The sequence below is a fragment of the Meleagris gallopavo genome, chromosome 10 (assembly GCF_000146605.3).
Source record: "Meleagris gallopavo isolate NT-WF06-2002-E0010 breed Aviagen turkey brand Nicholas breeding stock chromosome 10, Turkey_5.1, whole genome shotgun sequence".
Lineage (NCBI taxonomy): Eukaryota > Metazoa > Chordata > Aves > Galliformes > Phasianidae > Meleagris > Meleagris gallopavo.
Genome location: NC_015020.2, coordinates 7,814,597 through 7,838,908, shown reverse-complemented (window position 1 = coordinate 7,838,908; position 24,312 = coordinate 7,814,597). Strand labels below are relative to the sequence as shown.

The window sequence follows — 24,312 nt, the reverse complement described above, 5'->3', positions numbered from 1 at the left end:
ACTATTATTTCTTATTACCGTTTGTATTTACCCCAGCTTATGTCATTCAGCTTCTCGTTTCACAGGAACTTGCACAAAACGAACAGAACCATGCATATATCTTCTGAGAGAGAAATCTTGTCACATTTCATAGGTTTTGAGTAAATAGAGCTCTGCAGCATCTAAACAGCACTGCTGTCAAAAGGGTTTATGCTGAGTATGTTAAGGATATTTGTAAAATGTTTACATCATACTGAAGATTTTTGAAGTAATAGTAGATTTTCCAAATTAGTGCATTAACAAAATGCTTAGAGAAATTACCATTCTAAATTCAAGAGTTTCCTTTAATAAACTATTAATATTTTTAAAATTGTAATTTTATAACTTAAGTACATCAGTTTATGCTGAAAAATCTTTTTTGCTTGTTTGCAAATAGTAGTTCTGTTAGTTTCTAAGCCTGTTAATTGCAGTGTTGATTACAAGAGTTTGGATATTGAGATACTTCTTAGTATTGAGAATTGTGAAGTGATTCGTGACTTTGTAAGTGTGATTTTAATTGCTTCTTTACAAATGGATGAATGAACAGTTGAAGTGCCTCCATCTTGGTGTCCTTAATGTACAAAATGGTGGTGCCGTACAAATAAAGATGTAGTATTTTACAGAGCCATTTTCTGTTTGGACCAGAATGTAAAATAGAAATGTTAATATCTGGTTTTGCTATTAGATGTGAAGGTGGTGATACAAATGCAAGTAGTGTATTTTCACCTGGTTTGTTCTAGACAATAATCATGCTATTGAATACAAGACCAATTCCTGTTTTCACAAACTTTGCATGTGAGTTTTCCAGATTCAAAGTGAAGTATCTGAATAAGCTGGCATTGGTATGAATAACTTTGTCAAGTCTTCCATTTAATTTTTAGCTTTAGTAAAATATTTAACTGTAAGCTCTTGATTTGAAAACTTTGTTTTTTGTGGGCTTTTTTTTCTTCCTAAAATTATGCAGAGGGAAACAAAAGAAAAACCTTCCAGGATTTTTGTGCTCTTGCTATTTTATTGTTGTTTTTAAACGGCTAAATACTCTCAGCACTGTATCTGTTCTACAAGGACCACATCCTTGGCTTGGCAAACATCCTTAGGAAGAAAGTTACTGCTGGTTGTTTCCTTTGGGCTCTGCAATGCCCACAACATTTTCAGAGATGAAATGGCTCCCAGAAGAATCTTTTTTGGGGATTGTAATGGAGAAGGTCTGATATATCTGTCACAAAGGGCCTATGATCCACCTTATTGTCCATACTATTTCTCTCCTTTCACATCCCATTAATCTTTGAACCTAGAAAGTACACAGACTGCTTTGGTTATGGTCAACTTAGCTTGCAGGACTCTAGAAGCACCTTGTTCTTTTGCACAGTGTACTTGCAAAATGTTTAATTACTATGGGGTCAATGCATCAGAAACATATGAAGAAGTAGAGTTGAACACTATTGGCTCTGTTAGATGTTTGAGAATTTTTTTTCAGAAGGTAAAGCAAGTTCATCTGTTATGTTGGAACATGACAATAAAATAAATTAATATAATTCACAGTTTGAAAATGATTAATCTTTGATGTTTCTGGTCCAAGGGTTTTACTACCAAAACCATAGGAAGTGGATGTACGAGAAACTGTTTTGGCATAGAAGTGATGTTATTAACTTTAAGTGTTTCACTAAGCAAAACCTTTCCTGATAGTGAAGAATGACAAAGAGGAGAAGATTGTACTTATATGAGGGAGCCCTGAGAGGTGTCAGCACAGAGAACTGTTAGAAACCCAGAGTTTTCAAGTTTGACAGGGTTCAAGCATTGTGCCCGCTGTAGATGAGACGTTTGGAGCCAGATTGTCAATCCAAATGCAAGCTGCTCCGTTTCCTGTTTATGCCTGCACAGAGTTACACATCCTGACACGCTTGCCTTCAGCTGCAGGTTTTTCCGCACTCCCTAGGAGATTTCTTCCTTAAAACAGCTTGTTATTTACCATTTAAGTAAGCCATTGGAATTTTGTTAATTCCTGTTTTACTTAACACATGCAAAATGATATCATTAGCTAAAGGAAGATAATGTTAAGGTAGTAAGGGTTACTGATACTACTAATTCAGTGACTGTTGCAAAACAAAATCTGATCGGACAGCCTGAATGTAGAGAACTGATGCCAAGTTTACTGCTTCACAGAGGCCTGGCCTATTGTATATCTGACCTGAGGTTATCAGTAATTAAAACCTGGTCTAGTAATTTCAAAATAACCTTTTGGATAGTAAAAATTTCTGTTTTTCTATCTGTCATAAGGTTAATTAAATATGTTTAGCAGAAGGGATTGCTTGGTACATTTATGAAATTCCTCAGATATTGTTTTTGTTATTCAGCAGTCTAGTTTCTAATTCATCCCTTTTTTTCTTTTTTTTTTCTGCTTGTCCATGTGAACTAAGAACAAAACATACCTGACAAAATTTGCTGTGCTATGTCCTTTCCCCATAAATCAGATTACAGTGAAGAGTAATTCACATTATAGCCAGGTTAACCCTATCAGAGCCCTATTTTGGAGTTCTGCCTTATCTATTTTAGTCCCTTCTTTTAAAAACTGTTTTTTTTCTAAATTTAATTGGCTTTCTTACAGGTAGCAAGGAGTTTCTGTTGATTACCTACATGCCTGGCTTAAAAGCTAAAGGTGAGTAGTGTCTGTGAAAGAAGATGGCTAATTGAATTTTAATTTCAAAAAAAGTTACTTTTATTTAATAAAATTACTGCCAAGGAACTACGTATTCCTCCGCACATCCACCTTTCTGCTGCTTTACTGTAATTTGAAGTCAGATCTTTATCACAAGCTGCGCTGATTTATAACAGCACCAAACTGAAATGGGAAGAAATTTTATTAATCTAACAGTAGCTTATCCCTTAATATAACTGATATATGGCATGAGCAGAGTCAATTTATAACAAAAAGTCAGTATGTTGAACCTGCATAATTGGGAAGAAAAATAGATTGTTATGAAGCTTTTCTGCAAATGGAACAGAATTAGAAGTAATATTTTCATCATATTCGGTATTCAGCATTATTTCAGGGGTCAATTGGCCTAGCTTTAAAGTTAATGACCCTCTTGTCATTGACTCTGTCAAAGAATATATCTTGTGAGATACTTACAGAGATTTTAGCAAAAATATCTAAGCACTCCTAATGAAAACAGAAGTTCTTCATTTGATCACTCATTCATAGTTTGGGAATAATATCATTAAACTCAGTAGAGCGATCTTTGCTTATGGATGTGTTTTATATTGCTATAGTACCTAAATGCTTGCCAAGGATTAATGGATTTTAATTTAACACTTCCACTGTGAGTTAAAAAAATCTCATTGTTTCCATTTTACAGACAATGTTATGCAGCAATGACCATGCTACTTACGGTTTAAGACTGTTTGAGACTTAAGCCCTGGTGATTTCAGGCACAGCCCCCAGGCGGGCTTAGACACTCATCCCTCAAACTTACATACCCAAATTTCACACCTGACACTGATGTCCTGAACTTTTGTCCACTTTTCAACTTCTTCCCTTTCCCTACCAAAAATAAAAAACAACCTGCAAACAAACCACCCCAGGCCACTAGTCAGCTTTGGAAAGGACATCGGAAAATATCTTTCATATACACGACTGAATGAATTCTTTTTCTCCTGAGGGATGATTATATGTAACGATAGTGTAGAGCTGGGGTTTGGAAATTTGGTTTTAATAGATGTTAAACTAATGACTAAATGCAATCATGTTTATTTCCTATGTTATTTTAGGACAAAAGGGTGACTACAGCCTCTTTCCAGACATTCCCCGTTGTCTTGATAAATTTTGCTAAATAATAGCTGATGAGAGTATTTATATCTTGACTAAAGTGAGTATTGTTTGACTATAATTTTCTATTTTTATCATCATTTATTGTTTGCTTCTTGCATTATAGAGGTACTTGATGTAAATCGCAAAAAAAAAAAGTATTTTAAACCTTTTTTTCTCAATTGTCTTTTCAGTAAACACAACATCACAAAAAAACTTTGCAGTACCCAAGTTAACTTTACAATGGCTAAGCAACAATTCCCTTGATGACTGTGTTCACATTGTGAGAAGCATCAACACACATGTTTTGTCTATCAAGCCAGAAGCATATCCCATTTATTAGGGCTTTTCCCCACAGTAATCAAGGCTGAAGACAGCAAAACAGCATTCCATTTAGAGGATAAAACAACAAAATGAACTCAACATTTGTTAAAGCTCTGGTACCAGTTCCTTTTTGCATTATATTCCAATGTGTCTTCAGATTCTTACATTTCTTCAGGTCTTAGAGTTTTAAGGCACTGAAGTTCTAAGCAGAAAAGTACAAGACAGCAGATTAAAATAGCAGAAAGCACTGCTTTATGTAAAGCACCCTAGGTTCAGACTTGTTGCTAGTCATAGCTGGCCTACTAGCCCTGGTTCGCACTAGTTGGGTAAACCTACATATCTCTGCCAAGGTGTGCTTGCAGCATGAAATATCTCAAGTTGTAATTAAATGAATAATGCATGTAAACAGACTTTCCAGATGTTTTTTTTAATGTAACTAATACAAATCTGAGCCTAATTCCTTCCTTTATTTTGGAGATGAAATGGTGTGAAATATTTGTAACTTTAAAAATTTCAAAACGTGATTTGTTTTCCTCTAATGATTGTCACTTTTAAATATATATTTTTTAATTTCATTTATGGCAAAACACAGTTTGAGTACAAGAAACATATCAGTTGCCTTTTCCTGGAGAAAAAGCTGGCTGGCATAAAAGCAAGAAGCTTATGGATTTGGCCAGATAGTTTAAAAAAAAAAAAAAAAAAGGTTAGCCATTAATTTCAAAAGATTACTTTTCCATTTTCATTGTGCCTGTAGTTGAGAAATGTGATTAGAATCAGCATCACAGAATAATAGAATGCCTTGGGTTGGAAGGGACCTTAAAGATTATTTAGTTCCAACTCCTCTGCCACGGGCAGGGTTGCCATCCTTTAGATCAGGCTACTCAGGATCCCATCCAACTCACCTCCAGAGTTGGGGCATCCACAGCTTCTCTGGGCAACCTCTTCCAGTACCTTACCAGCCTCTGAGTAAAAAAACTTCCTCCTAATATGTAATCTAAGTCTCCCTTCTTTCAGTTTTAAACCATTTCCCTTTGTCCTATCACTATCAGCCTGTGTTTTAAAAAAAAGAAAAAAAAAAAGTCAATTTCCCTCCTCCTTGTAAGCTCCCTTCGAGTACTGGAAGGCTGCAATGAGGTCTCCCCAGAGGCTTCTCTTTTCCAGGCTAAAGAAGCCCAGTCCTTCAGTCTTCCTTCATGCTGCAGCCTTCTGAGCATCTTTGTGGCCCTCTGAACTCCCTCGAACAGCTTCAATATTAGTCTCACTGTTCTGCACCTTGGAATGGCTTGCTGGAGACTACCACACATTTTTGCTTTATTAAAAAATAAAATGACATGGCCATATTTTTTAATCCATACCCAATTTTTCTAGGCTTTTTGTACAATTTTCATTGTTTTGGTGATTAGATAGGGGGCTAATTTTGTCATTTTGCTTTGCCTTTGTTTAGTTTCATTTTATATCTGAATTCTTAACCTTTCCATACTTTCAGTGTATTTTTAAATTATTGCAAAAATTCCCCTTCCTTCTCCTGTGGCTAGCAGGAAGCCAGCAGGATACCAATACAGCTTACTCACGGAAATTAAAAACAAAACAATAGGTAAGGAAAATAAAGAAATAGAACAAACAAGAGACACTATCCTCTCTGTTGAAGCTTAATAGGTTCTGCAGTGCTTGTTCAAAATATGGGAGCTTATTGATGCTTACCCAGGAGAGTTTCTACAGAATGTGGCTTCTGGTTGTTTCAGTGTCTGCCATTAAAAGACAGTGTAATACTACTAGCAATGTCTCTGTGCCCATAAAATGGGTAAAAAAGCGGTAAACTGGCAAACAGTGGCCGAGCAGCCCACACTCCATATTCAAGGTGTGATAGTTTATTCAGAAAGACAGTTGGTTTATTTATTCATTTTTGAAGCACAGTTTTGGCATTGATGGGACTCACCAGGCAGGCACAGTTGACTTTGGGCTGTCTGGATGTGCTCATCAATCCCCTCGGTAGGTGAGGCCCATCTTACCCTCTTATCCTACCCTGAGTTGTCTGAACTATCCTGCACTGCTGCTCCCAAGCAGAGCCACAGTGTGTGCTAGAGGAAGACTGCTTTATTGTGCAAAGTCCCAGACAGGAGCACTAACAACTCTTTATTGCCCAAGTATGCCCTGAAGTCCTGCTTGTGCTGTTAAAAGTGGACTTACTAAAGAAACAAAAGGGGAAAGTATGTTTTCCTCCTGGTGTAATTCTAGTAATGTGATTGTGTGATGAAGTTGCCTATTTCTACTTGAATCAAAACAAAGAACCTCAGGTCATCTATTTTAAACATTAAGTTGATAAAATTATTTAATTTTACGTGTAAGTTGTTATCCTCCCATCTTCAAAAACCATTGGTTGTCCACCTCGTTTTCACCAAAGTTGTATTTATTTTATTTTCTTAAATGTTTATTCTAAGCTCATCAGCACCATGGATGTATGGTCAGAGACTTGTATCCAATTTAATGTCTTCACTCTAGACACTGGGAGAAAGAGACTTCTTCATTTGCCACTGACACGTGTGTGAAGAACAGCTCATAACATGATTGAACTCCATTGATTTTTCATAAAAGTTTAATAAGATGATACAGGTCAAAAGCTCTGCAAAATTTGCAATAAATTCCTGTAGTGATCTGAGCAAGACTTGGTGGGGAGAGCTGATACCAGAGGAATTTAAATACAAGTTGAATTACATGGAGGATTAATATTTTTTTTGGTCTAATCATTGTGAACCTTGGATTCCAGATAATATTTCTAATACTGCATGCCTCTCCTTGTTTGTGTTCTGATTTTCCCTGTGTCTAATTTTTACAGATGACTTGCACATAATGACTCTACCCCTCCAGAAAGAATCTCAGGAAAATGCTCGAATCACCCCCAGAAGAGGAAACCTCAGATTTACATGTGAGTGGGGTGCTTCATTTCTCGCCCATTTTCCCCTGAATATTTACTAACAATAAATAATGAATATGTTTATATCAAGTGAGGCTCAAGCAATGCTATGGTATTTAAGTATGGTGTAACAAGTCAACAATACAGCTCTCTAACAGGTTCCCTGAGCTGGTTACAGCATGGGTCAGGCAGCTTTCAGAGAGTGGCCAGGCAAAAAGTAGAGTGGTTCATCAGATACAATGCAGAAAATATCTCTGCAGAAAGCTCCAATAGCTATTCTAAGGGCTTGAGGGTTCTCCCCCATCCCCTATTCCATGTCAGTCCTTGGGGAAGCCTCAGTGCTGCGCAGCGCTGCTGCTGTGCCTGTGGCCACAGGCAGCTGAAGGTTGATCTGAGTAGTAGCAAAGCCTTTTCATGGCTTTCCTTTATTCCCCAAGGTTGCAGGCTACGGAGGAGCAGGGTATTGATAGAGATAGTGACTGTTCCCCTTGAGGAGGGGCTGCCTTGAGGGCAAGCACTGCTCTATGTGGGGTGCTGTACAGCCCCACCTTTCAGCAGTGTTGTGTGGGTGCAAGTCCTGGGGACCTGACAGAAATAGGATGTTTGAGGTATCTGTGCCTGTGTCCTTGTTTTCCTTTTCAGAAACAGAAGGTGCGTTATTCTTTCCTCCTGTGCTTTGTACACTCTTCCTAGTGCTGACAAGTGCACTGTTTGGTTTTGCGCTCTGTACTGAACTCCAGAGCTCTGTGTGGCTGTACTCAGAGGGAGAGAGTAGCGTGAGCTGTTGGAACCTGGGTTTAGTTATTACCAAAGGATGTTTTAGATTTAAAACCCTCTGGAAAACATTCTTTATAGCTCCCCTGAAGTCCTTTAGCTAGTTCATTGTTTGCTATTGACACCAAAGACATCTGAATATTCCTTAATGTACTGGAATGTCCCAGAGGGTCACCAGTAAGAATTGTGCACTTTTGGGAATGGCACACAGTTTCCTGTGTGTTCCTCTCTATTATCATTGTCACTGTTGACCTATAGGTGAAAAACAGGAAAACAAATTCTCCATTTACTTTATGTGTTGCTTCAGTGCAACAACTACATCCCAGGGTGATCCCCTCTAAGAGCGAAGTATGAACCCAGCACTGGCTGGGGGGCTCTTCAGGAGCCTTACATTGCTTCTTCTCCTGAGCTTATTTCTGCTCTCACTCTTGCTGTGCAGAACTTATTTCTGTATTTGGATTGATGTTTAGGTTTATAGGCTAAAAACTTAACTGCATTTTTCTGTTCATCTTTCAAACTTAGGGATTCTGTATACTGTGCAGTTTTGTGTGTATTCTTTTTTTTTTTTTTGAATTATAGTTCAAGTGAAATGGTAATTTCCATTTTCTCCCTTAAACTCTCCTCTTAGTATCTGGATTTCAGAAAGACAGTGCATCAATGGTTTAGGTGCTGATATTTTATAATTAGTATCTTAGAATTACAATAAGTTGTCATGTAATTTTAATTTATCCAAAATGTGTTTCAGGCTCTAGATCTCTGTGCAAAGTCCATTGCTACTTAAGAATGATATTTATTAGTACTTCAGACATATGATCTGTTCTATTATTTCATTCACGCATGTCTTGATGATGTTTCTATTAGCATCCATTCTGATAGAGGTATTAGGATTAGGAGCTGGTTAGAGGTTTTCAAAAATCAGCACTGTGGAGAGGGTGATACTTTTGCTGTGTCAGCAAGTCAAGGTGGCTCATCAAGCAAAAAGCATCCTCTGAGCTGGGAGGCAGGAAGGGGAGAAGTAGGAGAGGCTCCTGTTGCCATCTCACTGGTGGGTGGGCAGCACAGGGCCCGGCCTCTGCCCTCTGCCTTCCCCCCAGCTCTGCTCTTTGGGTGCTGGTGGAAGCTCAGGGCCCTGGGGTCACCCTGCCCTTGGCTGCACGTTGCTTACTGAGGGGCTAAGCTACTGGACAGGGCAGGAGCTGAAGATTGTTTCCCATTTCTATTCTGCACTTCCAAAAGTACTCTGTGCATTCCCCCAAACCCCTCTGGCACTCTTTTCTATTTTCTTGGCTACATTTTATTATTATCTAAATCTGTTATTTTTTTCCATCTCTGTCAAGACTTCTGATTTTGAACTGTGCCTGTGCAGTTTATCCTCCTGCAGTAATGCCACGACTGCTTGTGTGCTGTGCTTCTGTAGGATTCAGAGCTATGGGAGAATGTGCAATGTTGTGTACCAAAGGAATGGAGGAATATTAGTGTATTGAAACAAAGGGAGATAAAAATTGAATCCAGACTTGCATTTGCCTGCAAATTACAGGAATGTGAACAAGTGTAATTTAATGGAGAATGACTTAACTGTGGCTTGGTAATGATGCACCTTATCCTGTACAATAAAGATGGTTTTACTTCAGACACAGAGGTGATGTGTCACAGAGGGAAAACAGCGTCTCTTGCAGGTAAAGCAGGCAGCCCTCGGGCTGCTGAGGTGCCGGCACGTGCCCTCACCTCCCGGCGGTGCAAGCCCGTGCTGCGCGGCACGACCCGGAGGCCAAGCTGCCCCACGCAGCAGCACCCCCAGCTGCACCCACAGCGGGCGGTCGGACAGGCGCCCGTGGCGGGCGTGGGGAAAGGCGCCCGAACACTCGCGGGAGCTTCAGCGAAACGCTTTGAAATTAAATCTTTTTGTACCTGCTGCCTGGGAGGAGCCGGGCCCTCAGGAAGCAGGTAAGCGAGAAGGCGGTGGGCTCGGCCCGGCTGTAGCTTCTGCGGGGCCGCCAGGGCGGAGCTGGGCCGGGAGGGAGCGCAGCTGGGCGCTTTGCACCGCTGCTATTGTTCTCTGCAAGAATTGGAGCACCTGCGTAATTGTGTTTGAAGTGCTTTAAGTGAAATTAATGAGTAATTTATGAATAAATAATAGGAGGAAAGATTTTCATTGTGGCCATAAAAGTAATTTTGGATTAACCTTTTAAACTTTCACCTCTTTGTGAGGCCCCAAAGAACAGCCAGGCAGTTCTCAATAATTTTTATTTGCACCTTCCCACATAGTTGGCATGGTGGAAAATCCTGTTTCTTTCACCTTAGTTTTGTGTGAGGATTTTTCTTTGTGTTCTTTTTTTCTTGTTGTTATTCCTGTGTTGAGATGATAATTCTGTTTTCTCCTTTTCATTTTTATTTTGCTGCAGAAACTTTGTTTTCACTTCTGTACGTTCTTTTCTATTACTTTCTAGGAGGTGTTCTGCTTTTTGTCTTTGAACTTGTGCAAAATATCCCTTCCCAGATCTTGCGTGCACACATAACCTGGTTTACTTTGTAGACACACAGACGTGTTGGTCAGACTGTACTTGGCATGTTTTTGGCACTAATGCAAGAAAACATCTAGGGAAGGCCATACATCTGTGTAGAATCTGGAAGTAGAATGCAGTGCAATCCTTTGCTATCACAGAAACCAAAGGGTGACATTTTACAAAAGAGGTGATAAGTGTTACTGCCTGCACTGGCTCTAGTCCCGTGATGGGCAATGTCCCTGCCCCAGCACTACACACAGGGCTCAGGTCAGAAGAGCAGGCGCATACCAGCCTTGGCTGCTCCGGCTGTGCATGCTCCAACACAGTAATCTATACTGTGATCTGGCCACTTCTTCCTGAAGCTATGCTGAGGATGTATGTTTTTCCTGAAACGTTGTATTGTATACATAGGATCTCGGTCATGCTGGGTGCTGTAACTGTAACAAAGGGTCTGGGTAAACCCCCACGAAATTTAGGTGAAGTACTAGACAAATTCTTGTAGTAGGGGAAAGCTGGCTTTGCAAATTTAGTCACCAAAGCATCTTTTTCATGTGTGTGTACAAGAGTGTCTTAGGTGGTAGACTGTGAGATAGCTTCTTGGGAATATTGACATGAGTGGGTAGCTGCAGGCTTCTGTCCCTTGTGAACACCATTATATTTGAGAAATTAAAAAAAGAACCCAGACTCATATGATGTAAATAAGTTTGAAAAACACAAAACTTATTTTGAGAGCTTTCTGGCTGTTGCTGTGTTTTGGAGTAATACATTGTCCAAGACATGGCACCGCTATGATGTATTAAACTAATATATCATAAGAGTGCCATAGCTTTGATGATGTATTAATGTAATATATCGTTAAGGTGCCATTGCTCTTTTGATGCATTACTCAAAACATTACAAACTGTTTGGGTTAGTGCACAAGCATCTGTGTGTATAAGGTAGAAGACAGCAACTATTTCTATATTTGAAAGTACAGTGAAATTTAAAAAAAAAAAAATTTTGCATGTGCAAGAGCAGTCTAGAAACTTAGAAAACTGGGAGCCTCTGGAGAGAGGATTGAGCTAGATGGGACCAAAACTGAGGTGGGAGCTGCGTGCTTGAAAGATCTCTGTCTGAAAGCTTTGCTGGGGAGAAAAGAAATTGCCTTTATTAGAACCAATAACAAGTTTTCATTTCCTTTTGAAGAGTAATGTGATACATGCTGTAATACAGGAACAAGTTCAGTATTTCCCAAAATGTGCTGATATGATTCTTCTCAGAGTAATTTTTGCACCTTATCCTACACCTTGTACTTTGCTAACATATTTTCTGGGAAAATGAGGCTGGATAGATTTTATGCAGACATAAAAACTCTTTTGCCTTGAATTTTATTTGCTGGCATTTGTTGTGTATGTCAGCCACTTTCGTTTTCAGAAAGGAGCGTAAGATAGCTGGTTAGCACTGAGCATCTTTCAAAACTCGCTATTACCACATTTTCTGCAATATCTAGTTTTGGACAAGCTTTGGGAAAGCATTCTGAACCAAACTGAAAAACCCCTCGCCCTAAGCTGGATATCAAATTTGACCAAAAGATATTACAGCATGCATTAAATGCCGATGTGATGATGGCAAATATACTGATCTCATGCATTGCTTTCTAACAAAATGTCTGTATGTGTTAAGTGTGCATTTATCCTTCTGAACTTTCTTGCCTTCTGCAAATGCAGTATAAACTAATGGGTGTTGTGGGTGTTACTGACTGGACATATGTCCTTCACTGCACAGCCTAGGTTGTGTTGAAAATCTAGGTCATAAATGCACTAGTCTTGCAATGATAAATTTAAATATTGCTGTTTAGTGTTATTGTCTCAGTTTTGTCACTACTTTTTTGTAGAGCAAGATTTGCCCAAGTGTTGATTTTTTTTTTCTTTTACGGAAGGTTGCAGAGGCATATGTAAAATCCTGTACTTTGAACACATTGAGAAGTGCTTTCAAGAGCATTTCTGGGTACTGAAAAACAACTTCAGTGTAAACTGCTCTTTTGCTCTCTATGTTGAGAGGCATGTAAAAAGCTGCATTTCTCAAGTTGCTTCCTGAGAGTTATTAGCCAGGACAATATGCAACTTTACCCAGTTTTTTACATCCTGCTATATTGACCGCTAGATGGCGTTGATATTGTTAAGATAAGTGGGGAAGAGATGGATGGTGCTAAAACCTCCTCTCTTCAATGGCCCCCAACTTCCTTCCTGCCATTCAAAAAGCCCAACCAGACAAGAAAATTCTCAAGTACCCATAGTTAAGGCTGTATCTTAATTTTGAAGAGTTGCTCACTGACAGCACGGTGACTACAGAAATGATGACATAGTTCATGTACTCATATGCGGAAGATTTCTGTTCCCAAATAATTTTCAGTTGACTGAGCGCAGGGCAGGCAAACAGCTCAGATTGCATCTGCAGCAACCTCAGACATAGCCCAAGGAAGGCAGTGGTGTTGGAATGTGCTTGCTTGCACTCTGATGCAGTCATCATGCTTAGTGGGTTACTATTTTAATTATTATTATTATTTTTTGTGTCCTGATAACAATCTCCATAATACATGCATTGCTCTGAAAGTAATGCCTCCTATTTTTTTCATGGGAAACTACAACAGAGACAAAGAGCACAGTAATGCTATTTGATAGAGCAATTTCTCAGCTACAAAACACTATTTTTTCAACATAGTCACCACCATTAGCTGTGCATTTTTGCTAGTGATGAACAAGAGCCTGCATACCACACTCATAACGATCACCATCCAAAACATAGTTTGTCTTTCATGTCTCTTTTGCCACTGCTGAAACACACCACCCACCACCTCACTGTGCTACCATCCACTGCTAGGCCTTCATCAACATTCAGCAAGCATTAGTGAATGTCAGTGGCTGCAGTTTTCTTTTCATTGAAGAGTTCAGTGATGCACCTTTGCTTCATATGAACTTTGATATCAAACTGCCCATCTGCTGCCATCTGTGGCATGGCACCAAAATGTAACAGGAATATTGGGCTCAACCTCTACTGCTATATCTCCAACATCTACCTCTGATGTTGTAGTCCAATGTAATGTAATAGGAGGCATTACTTTCAGAGCAGCCCTCATAGTTATTACCATGCTTAACTTATAATCAGGTCACTCCTCTTGTATAAAATTACCAGAAAATATGAAGTTGCTTGGTGTTCCTTGAGCATCTTGTGATAAGAAGTCTTATAGTTGGCGCTACTAACCAGGGATGTTAAGATAGATTTATCTGTGTAGATTTGCATCTTCTTCAAGTCAGCAGAACAGCATTTTGCAGCAGGAAAACTGAGACTGGAAAGTCACAGAGCTACTTTTTGGTAGTGCTGGTATAGCCTTAGCTTCTGTAAAATGTTAGTTCTATTTATTAAAAACCTGGATGGAAAGCTTGAAGAAAATCTCAGGAAGGTATGATCTACAAAAGGGTGAGGCAAGTGATGTTTAAAATAGACTTTTGTTTTCCTACCTTTGCTCTCCTGAATTTTTTGAAATTGGAGTGCCACCCGTGTGTTCCAGCCTCAGAAATGGGAAGGTGCTCTAGCTGGTGCTTAAGACTCACACCCACCTTGCTTATGCAGAAATAGAATTTAAATTTAGGTTTCTTAGTAGCAGAAAAGCAGACTTGTTTGTATTTGGTTTGGGAAGCAATAGGTATTCTCTGCTAATAATTTGGGAAAGTATTTCTTTGGATTTGCCACACTGCTGCTGATACTGAAGTATAAAGAGAGAAAAAAACAAGCAATTTCTTCTTCCAGTGATTTCTTTAGTCACTGTGGCTTTTGTCCCATCGGCTTTGCTACTCAAGTAGCGTGGCAAGTGGTAGCTGTGATAGGTCACAGGCAATTTGACAGTTTGGCATAGTTTGTGACAAGAAGCAGTTCCTAGACCTAGCAGATGTTGCCTTGCTGGTCTCTGATCACTGCACATGTTTGGGAGAGTCTGCTGTGTGTGTAGCTGTGTGTGTGTCACAGTTTGATGTAGTCTAATATTAAGTGACGGACAGCCTCTGGGACCCAGCTTGCAGCCTGCATGATGTGGGAACTCGGCATCTCGGTGCCTGCCTGAGGCTTAGTGAAGGTTTGCTTCCACAATCCTATTTCTTTTGGGATGATTGTGTAAAGAAGGATAGCAAAAGCCATTTGTGTTTGGTGATACAGCAAAAGGAGATCAGAATTTACATATAAGAAGTAATGAATTGTTTAGAAAGCAATGCCCAACTTCCTCCAGCATAGCAGTGTATTTCATAGAAGTATTTTTAGTCTTCAGGAAATCATTTGCAATGTGCTATTAGAGGTAATTATTTTAATGATTGTTTGCTAATGTTACACCAGGCTTGGAGAAGACAGGTAAATGTATTCTCAGAAAACTGTTTTGCAATTGTTTTTTTTTCCTGTTGTTTTGTTTCCTGATTAAAGTTAGGGAGATGGCATAAGAATGAAAGGACTAGAGCCTGAGAGACCAAGAGGCAAAGTAGCTAATGAATCATTTTGTGCAGATTGTAGTAGCTAGAGTCAAGAATACTGTTGTGTTGTTATATATACTTTTATTAAGCATTAAACTTTTTCAAATTTATTTTGTGCTAATAGCTAGATATTCAGTCAGGTCAGGGCTTTGTCATGCTGGTGATAAAAATCCAGCTTCCTGCACAGTGGATAAAATTTTATTTTTCTTTTTAGCAATCGGTGAAGATAATAGACATGCATGCTGTGATTCAACCTCTTTGTCCTGAAAACAAAAACATTCTCTGCTAAGGTAAATTGATAGAAAACTACACAGAAATGTCTTAGAAATGGAATGCTCCTTTTTTCACTCTTGATGAACTATGGTGCATCAGCCAGAGCTGGAGCGTGAGCATGCTGTTCTGAAACTTTGAAATTCAGTGTTGAAGGAAAAAAAAAAAAAAAGTAATTTTGGAGCTGTAAAAGCTATGTTCTGTTGCTTTGTACTTTACTAAACTACTTAGCATCAATCATATGTCCGCTCTGTACTGGTATGTTCAGAGGTGTTCCCTCTGAAACTGAGCATCTTCTCTGAGGAAGCCATGAAGGTGGAGTGCATGTGATTCCCTCCTTGGAGATCCTGTAGTTTGCCTGTCACCCACCACTTGGTTCCTAAGAAAACCTTCAGTAGTGCCAAAGAAGAAAGGAGGCTCTTCCTTACTTGTAGCTTGAACTAGGTAGTTGAACTATGAAGTCCAGGCCAAAATTTATTAGTGATGTTTTTTCCAAAGTAGTTTCTCCAAGGAAAGTTGGAAGTTGTATTCCAGGGCCCTGTCTTTTCTCCTACAGCTGAAGTTACTATGTTGTGAACACATCTACTTTAACACAGTAAAACAGTATGAGGCTTCTTACTCTGCTTTCACATGCTAAATGTTTCCAGTGAGCCACCTGAGATGTTTGTTGCATGGTGACTTCCTTCCACCTGCAGCTCTTGGCAGCAGCTCACTGTGCCAGACAGCCCTGGAGGAGGCAGCTCGGTGGTGGCCAGAGGGGATGCATCAGAGTACGGAGGTGGACAACAGAAAAGAGACTGGTGGTTTCTAGGCCCACTCACGTGGAGACATACCTTTAGTAGAAATACCTGAGGCTTGTCCTCTGGCCAACCGATTCTGAATTCTAGTACTTGCCACACTCCTGTGTTTTAGATCAGAACTGTCATCTTATCTACTGTGGTGTCTGTAAGGTGTTTTCATTTCAAGCAAAAAAAAACCCCAAATGATGATGTAGAGGACCAAGTTAGGTCTGAGCTAGGCTTGAGAATTTGTGGTGCACTTGTAAAGGCAGATAGGTAAGACATGAATGGTAAGAAGGTTAGAGGAAGAACAAAACTGATAACTTTAAGGTGCTATTGAATTTTGTCTTTGGGAAGAAATATGTAACTAATGGTTTTTCAGTATATTTGTCTGGCTTTCCTGCGAGGAAGATTTTGGAGGATTTGGAGAAGAGAATCATGAGAAACACCGAAACTCTTAATACTCCCATCATAGTATGATGTGGGGTTTCAGCAAGCTCTTCAGCATCAATTTATTGCTATCAGTGCTGGTTGTGCATACCATTTACGTCAGTATTGTTATAACTGCTGGTGGCAGCATGTAGTCTCCTTGAAAATATCTGTGGTTATTATGTGTATTACTAGGAACTGCTGTGTATCCCTCTTTAAAAAGAGAGGCTGGTCTTGGAAATCAAAATGGCTAATTTTTTTCTCTATTAGCTTCACAAGGAGTTCCTTATAACTAAAACCACTGACCCAATGAGCCAAGTACCTCCATCAAATGTTTCATTTAATGATGTCTTTTATTACAGTTCAGCAACCCAATAGACTGAGTATCCGCATGGTGGGCTAAGTGCCTTTGAAAACTCGGCAGTAAAACTTCCTGCGTGTCATATGCTGTGAAAATGTTCTCCCCTGACTGGAGTATGCTTTTTTTTGTGTGACTTTGAAGAAATTAAGCAGCAGACAAAACAAATCAGGAGAATCAGTGTCTGTAAACTTACCTGTAATAATCAAAGGTCATTGTGCTCCAGAAAGATGTTTTACAATGTGAATGAGATAAGAAATTAATGTATTTCAGTCAAAACATTGATTCACCCTTGAGAACACATTTCTCTGGGTCCCCTCTTGTTCTCTCTGCACATGCTATAGTTTGCTGTGTTCTCTTGCTAGCCATTTTCCTTGATTCACTCTTGTCCCTTCTCTTCCTGTGGTCTGCGTCACTGCTATAGTAGGATAACCTGGCGATTCCGGGGTGAAGACTCTGGTTTGTAGGCAGTTAGGGCACTCAGCAGCATGGGCAGGAGCCAGTCTTGTGCTCCCAGGCTGCCCTGTGGGTCCCTCACCATCTGTCATGGCAGTTATTTCATCCTGGCTTCTGGGGGCTGAGTCACCAACACTAACATCTTTGGAAGGCTTATGGCTCTTACTGGGCTGAATTTTTTGTGCTGGTGTTTTGTTTTTTTTTTTTTAATGGCAATCATAGCATTTAAATAAACTAATTGAAAATGAATCCCCCTTCTAGTTTTCACATGATATTAACCAAGTGTTACTAATTGCAAATGATTTATAAAGTTTCTAACAAAATTGGAGCAGACCTATCACATAACAGTGAGTAACTGAGTATTTCAGAGTATCACCATGCATATCTCTGTGCTTAGGAGTGCAACAGGCAAATACAGAGTGAGACCCATTCTTAAAGTAACTGTGAAGTTTTAGGCTTGGAGACGATTGTTTCCTGCGCTGCAGTTTTTCCCACTCTTATTTAGTTATTTCTTAATGATTCCATGTGATCCTTTCCCTTTTAGTTCTTGCAGAAAAACATTCTTGGATTGATGATCTTGTGGTGTTTACATTCTGCAATGTGTTAGAATGAACAGAAACCAAATAAACTATGTTATGTGAATGAGCTGTGCAAATAAACTCTTAGGATAAAGTGAACTGACTGCCCTCAATCATTTTCAGCTTCTCTTTTTTCTCTAATTGGAATGAATTACTTTGTTTACATCTCTGCTATGGCTTTGTGTGGTTTCTTTTAAAACCTCATCTCCTAGTTGTTCCATTCTCGTTTAGCTGTGCAGTGAATTTTACCAGCTTGTAACAGCTCTATCAGTAAAGGGAGGAATACTTCCTTCAGTAAGGTCTCAGTTATGGATATGACAGATGTGCCTTGTGAGTTCTGCTCATGAACCAGCTAGACTGGGATACAGAGACTGGTAGTTTCACATGAGGTATGTGAATGAGGCGTGACAAAGATCTAAAATTGAGGACTTTATTTCTGGGGAAGTTCAGATCCTTAAGATCAGTTTTGCAGTACAAACTGAGTTACTTGGAAAGGACCCCACTCATCTTTATACACATAAAAGATGAGTATTTGGCTTCATGTCAGAAATAGGAATTAACAGAATTTTTAAAAACTTTTGAAGATGGCTGCAATTGTTGTATTTTGTCTTGGGTGGAGAATTTCAAAGGTTTATTTCATGAAAATAAACTCTCAAGGGCAGGAACTGTTACTCATCCATGTTTGGAAAGCACCACCAACACGATTTGGATAACAATAGTACTACAGAAGGTTGAAAGAACAATTAAAGAGTGGAAATCATGAGCTAAGGGGGGAGCACATAACTTAGTGTGGTGATGGCTGCACATTGACTGAGAGAGGCTAATGCTGCCAGAAGAAAAATGTTGAAGTTTCTACTTGGAGAGGAGTTTGTGACTGCAGAGAGATTTAGGGATTCCAGTGTTGGCTGCTGTGGATCCCAGTAGGCATCGCTTATAGCAGCTCTGCTACAGACCTGAACCTCTGTACCTCAGGACTAGCAGCCCTCTGGGAATAGTACGCATTTTAAAAATATTTATTTTTAAAGAAAAAGTTGGATTGAGACTTTTTGCTCTTTTGTCTCTGTTCTAAATTACATGAAGTATGTGGGTACTTGCTTATTCTAAAATGGTTTCTTAAACTACAGACAAGTTATTTTTTTTTCTTGGTTAAATTAGTTTGTTTTGTATTAATTATGGCTTTCATGAGAAACATTAAAAAAAAACCAGGAGAACAACTATAAAGTAGCTACCAGGAAGAAAGCAGGGTTTTTCTAGTGTCCTTGGTCTCAATTTTATCAACCTAAAGTGATCACTTCCTTTCTGGAGCTTTTTTCATGCTTTGTATATTATTTCTGTGTTGTTGTTCACATGAGATTGACCTCCAAACAGAGCTAAAATGTAAATACAGGGAAGGTGAGAGATAAGCTGGGTAAAACTATGGCATTGGTACAGTGAGCTTTTAATCATTTGATCTAAATATTAGAAAATATGCTAGTAAAATAGCATGTTTTCTTTACGACTCTCATGTTAGATAGATGGACAACAGATCTGTAGTAGATACGGGGAGATAATGCTAGATGATTTCACAAAATGTTCCTTCTGCTTCTGTTCACAGGCTGACCACTTGTGACACCAGCGTGCTGTATCCCCACATAGGCAATGCTCTGTGCCGCCTTTGCCTGCAGCAACCTCTGTTGCGTGTTTGTTGTTGTTGTTCGTTCTTGAACAAAACAGTGCTGAGACATGGTTGGTGCTGTTCAGCCAGGCTTCCTGAGGGCTCTGGAACACCAGGAGAGATATCAGCCAGCTTTTTTCTGACAAGCAAAAATGCCTTAACTCTGTCACCCTGGAAAGTACGGCGCTTTTTGGTAAGTTTTATTTTTTTTTCCTTGCAGGATGCTCCAGGGGTAAGGCTATGTCAAAGTTGGATATACAAACAAATTTAAAAAAAGAAAACTTTGTTCCCTTTACTCTTCTTGGCAAAGGCTGTTTCTTGGTTATGTTGGATATTACTATGTGTGTTGTTGGAGAAAAAAAAAATAAAAAAACAACTCTCTTAAAATAATTTCATTCTAGCATTGATGCTGCTTCTCTGTTTAGATTCCACTATGAATATTTTAGTTAAACTAAAATTCTTTTATGTTTCCTATTTTCCTTCTGAAAACAATGTTTGGTGAGGACTGTTGATGTTTTAGCTGGTCGTTGTAAGCTAAGACATAGCGGGCTGATTGGTGACCTTGTCTTGCTTTTGGCTGGGCTTGCTTTAGCCTGGTGTGGCCAGGTTTCAGCAGTTGTTTTCCTGTTTTGACATTTATGGTCACTCTGCTGCTTCTAAACATGCAGACACTTACTGCTAAATCCTTGGCACTCCTGTTTTTATTCCCTCCATCCTCCAACTCTCAAATATATAGATGACTCTTCTGAAAATATGGACAAATTGGGTCAAGTTGACTTGTGAGTTCTGTTTGTGGTACAAAGAAAAAGAAAATTAAACAGGGAAATTTCAGACATGAAAGAAAAATGTGGAAAAGCAGCGAGAGCTTGTATGAAGAGTAATGATGTCGTCACTGGAAGAATCAGGTGGGTTTTAAATAACATAAATGAGCAGAGAAGAGACACTAATAGAGAAAAACAAAAGTCACAAGACGTGCTCAGCTCCAGCATGTTGGCCAGCACCTCTCTCAGCTCCAGTTCTGTTTCCAAAGACATGAAAGACCTGGGGGAGCTCAAAAACCAAGTGGTGTGGAATTGTGGACAGGTCTTATTAGGAAGAGTAAGAATTTGTTGTAGAGCTAAAAAAACTGTGAACTCTGGGACAGAGCTATAGTGTTCTGTTTTAAATTAAAATAAACTCCAATGATAAGCTTCAGTTATCTCAGCAGGAGTTTAATATATTGATTAAACATACTTAACTAATTATTCCATGTCATTTTTTATCTGAAACGTTTAAAAATTGTAAAATAAAATGACATTCATTAAATGAAAGTTAGAAACAGTATCACTTACTGTGGCACGTCTGTAAAATACATAAATAATAATTTATTCGGGACTTGTTAATACTTCCAAGTGATGATAATAATCCACCATATTTTATTTATTTTTTCCTTTACATTAAAAGCGAATCATAAAATATTTATGAAACAGAAATATCATCTTGCATATTCTACATTTGTGCTTAGTTTTCTTATATTTTCTTCTGGAGCACTCCTGCCCCCACTTATCTCTTTTGCTTTCTACAATATAGACTGATTGTAATAGGCATCCATGTTTCTTACTGTGGGATTCAAATTCAGGCAGTTTTCTAGACCTTCTTACATAAGGCTGTGATGTGCTTCTGTGCTGTAGGAAGCACTTTGTAGAAGTTACCCTCTTTGATACTTGCAGGTCTAGATCCAGTGAAGAGTACCACAGCTATAATGATGTAGCACATGTTATAAATGCTGTTGTATTGTTTAGAAGAACATGCCCCTCTCTTGTATTATTCTGCACCAGCATGCTTCTGCTACATGAGTGGAAAGACAGCGCTGCAAAACAGAGCTCTAGCTATCCCCTTGGAGAACAGTGCCTCACAAATCCTGGACAGCAACCAGAGAACTGGATTTGTGAGTGTTCTTGAGGAATTCCCAAAAGTGGTTTGTGGCACGTATGCATATCTGTAGGCATGTCAGTAGCTACTGAATGGCCTTCAGCAGGTTTTGTTGTACATACAGTGACTTGTTCAGGGTCCTTCTTGCAAACATACTTTTTTCCCTCTGATACAGAGACCCCATATTACTGTGTAACTGACAGTCACAGTGATAGTACCCAGCAAACATTCCGTAATGTCTGTCGTAGTGTGATTGACACAAATGCCTGCAGGGAGGCTCCTGTTCTGTGAAGTTTTTGGTTGAGGATATTGCACTTGATGTTACACCATGGATCACACAGCTTTGTGTAGCTGCAGCAGCACATGCAATGAGCAACTGGTGTTACTGAAGTGTGAAGTTCTGCACCTCACACCAAGAATCATTTCCCCATTTTACAGTGAACTTACTCATCCCAAAGCATAGGAAATGCAAGATTTAAGAGGACAAATGATGACTACAACACTAAGTTTTTCTACTGTTTGTTTCAGCCTGTATTATAAGCCCTGTGGTCTGCAATGGGGTTGGGCTCCAGTGATCTGAGAAAAGTACTACAACTGAGCCATTGTTAACGTAGGCACCATCAGGAGTCTCTGTTCCATCCACATTTTGCTTTACTTTGCATGTGAATTATCCTCCTGGGTGTGCACAGAAACTACCATAAGACTGAATGTTAATCTAGGACTAAAGGACATTAGAGTGATTTCAGGAAAGAGGGGTCATGACTTTCTTGGAGCGATGGGAAAAGCTCACCTATTATTGTGTAAGTCTAATCTTGCATGCCAGACTTAAATAAATTGGAAAGACTTTTGTCCCACAGATGAGCAAAAAAAAAAAGGGGCTTTGGGAAAAGTTTGATGATGGGAGACCTTGTCTTGCCTTATTGGCATGGGCTGGACTGGGCTGAAACTATCAAGTAATGCAGCTGCTAGCAAGGTTGGTTCTACTGACATCAGGATAGGCATGTCTGCTTGAAGTGAGGGTTAGGCCCTCTTCTACCTTTAATACTTTAGCAAAGTTTTCCATATTGTTGGCAAACTGCCGTTAGAAACTGAATCTTTTCTCTAAAAGTTTATATGCATCTGAGAATATGGGATGGGCACAGAAGTATTTACCCTCATGCCAGCATCATAGGGTTACAAAGCTGTGAGATCTGGTGCTCCTAAAACTTAACTGGAATTTTTTTGTATTGTTACTAGTTTAGTCTAATTCTCTGAACTGCAGTCTATAGCAAATACACCTGCACAGAGAAAATTATAGCAACTGTACTGAAGTAGCTAAGAGTGTCATTAGAAGTTTTGTCATGTATCTAGACTATGGGCTTCGTATTAAGGGTTAATGAAAAGTGTTATTCAGTATTCCAGGAAATTGTCAAGATCACCAAGTATTCTACTGATGACCTGTGTTACGCTGAACTCACTCTTTCCATGTTTCCAATAAAAACACACAGCAGATTGTTCCAAAACCAGTGTCAAACACAGTTAAAAATAAATTCCCTTGTAATTTAAATCTGTTGTACATATACTAAATATAGTGCCTATATATATATATATATAATATAAATAAATGTTTTCCTTAGATGAGATTTTAATCCTGAGACCTCACTTGGATTTTATGAGATATTGTAATTTTCAGTTATGATTCCCAACAGTTAAAAGTATCCTGTCTATTTGACTCTGTTTTTATTGCAACACTAAGAAAGCTTTGTGTCATTCAAACACAGTATTTGTAAATAACTAATTATGGGCCTGTTTCTTCCCATTGAAGCATTAACACTTGGCACCATGCAGAACAGTCCCTTTTCAGCTGCAAGACAGTTTAGGGGAGGCAGTGGACTTGATCTCAGAACAGTAGGGTGCTACTGACAAGCTGTTGGACCACTTCACCCCCTGCTCTTTAAATGGCAATCAGATGAGCCAGAGGGCAACTTTAAGGGAATATTTTTCTCTAGTAGCTGTAACATCTGCCTCCTTGGCAGCCTCTGCTGGCAGTTGTGCTGGAAGCTCTGGAGTTGCCCCTGGCCCTGTGCTGTATTTACTTTGCTGAGAGGTTAACTTGAGCTCTGCTGGATCCTGTTACCTGATTTTCTTTTGTTCTGTCATTTTTCTCCTCCAATTGTTTGGCTGCTTAACCCTTTTTGAACAATGTTTAGAGTGACAGCAAGTGTGCAGAATGAGATGAAATACATTAACTTTTTTAACTGGTAAATTCCTTTTTGAGTCAATACAGCTTTTCTGATCTGTTTAACTGGGTTTATTTTGCTTCAGCCTACACAATTTCACCATTGCTGTCTGAACATTTGAAAGTGCTGTTCCCACATTTGTACTTTTCTCTTAGCATCAGTTTGTTTATTTTTTGGGGGGACTCTTATGTGTTTTATATTTCACTCTTCTCTTCTGAGAAACTGTATTTTGACTAGTGCTTCATTTTGGTGGAATGATGTGGAAAGCATAAAGACAATTTAAAAGTAGTCAGCATGAACATATCAATATTTATTGAAATACTGAAAAAAAAATCCATTGGCGATGAGAAACTTCTGGCAAGAACTGACGTGACAATATGTATTTCACTGATACAGTAAGAAAACTTCAACTTCAACAAGTAACTCACTGCACATTCTAAAAGTTGCATGGATTTAAATCCAAGGCAGCTGCAGAACATCTGTAGTACAAATAGTCAGACTTTACAGATTGTCTGTTTACACACACAGAACAACTATAATAAACCAGCCAAAGCCAAAACCTTTGAATTTTTAGTCTGCTTTTACTAATATGTCCTGTAATCAATAAGACAGTCAAAAGCAAATGTCTGGTTACAAAGTAGTTAACAATTAACATGAGGTTTGGTTATTTAACTTTTTCTTTTTCTTTTTCTTTTTTCTTTTTTTTTTTTTCTTTGTTTCGTATAACTTTCGTATTAATGTATGCTATACGAAGTTATACGATCTAGGACTAAAGGACATTAGAGTGATTTCAGGAAGAGGGGTCATGACTTCTTGGAGCGATGGGAAA

General features: G+C 39.0%; 1 long non-coding RNA gene across 1 annotated transcript; it reads left to right on the top strand.

The window, feature by feature from the left end:
* The first annotated feature begins 2,531 nt into the window (after window positions 1–2,531).
* On the top strand, window positions 2,532–20,789 carry LOC109369223. Its single transcript, XR_002117962.2, has 4 exons — window positions 2,532–2,674; window positions 3,787–3,884; window positions 6,981–7,070; window positions 19,294–20,789. It is a non-coding gene; the product is annotated as an uncharacterized LOC109369223 (long non-coding RNA).
* Window positions 20,790–24,312: the final 3,523 nt, after the last annotated feature.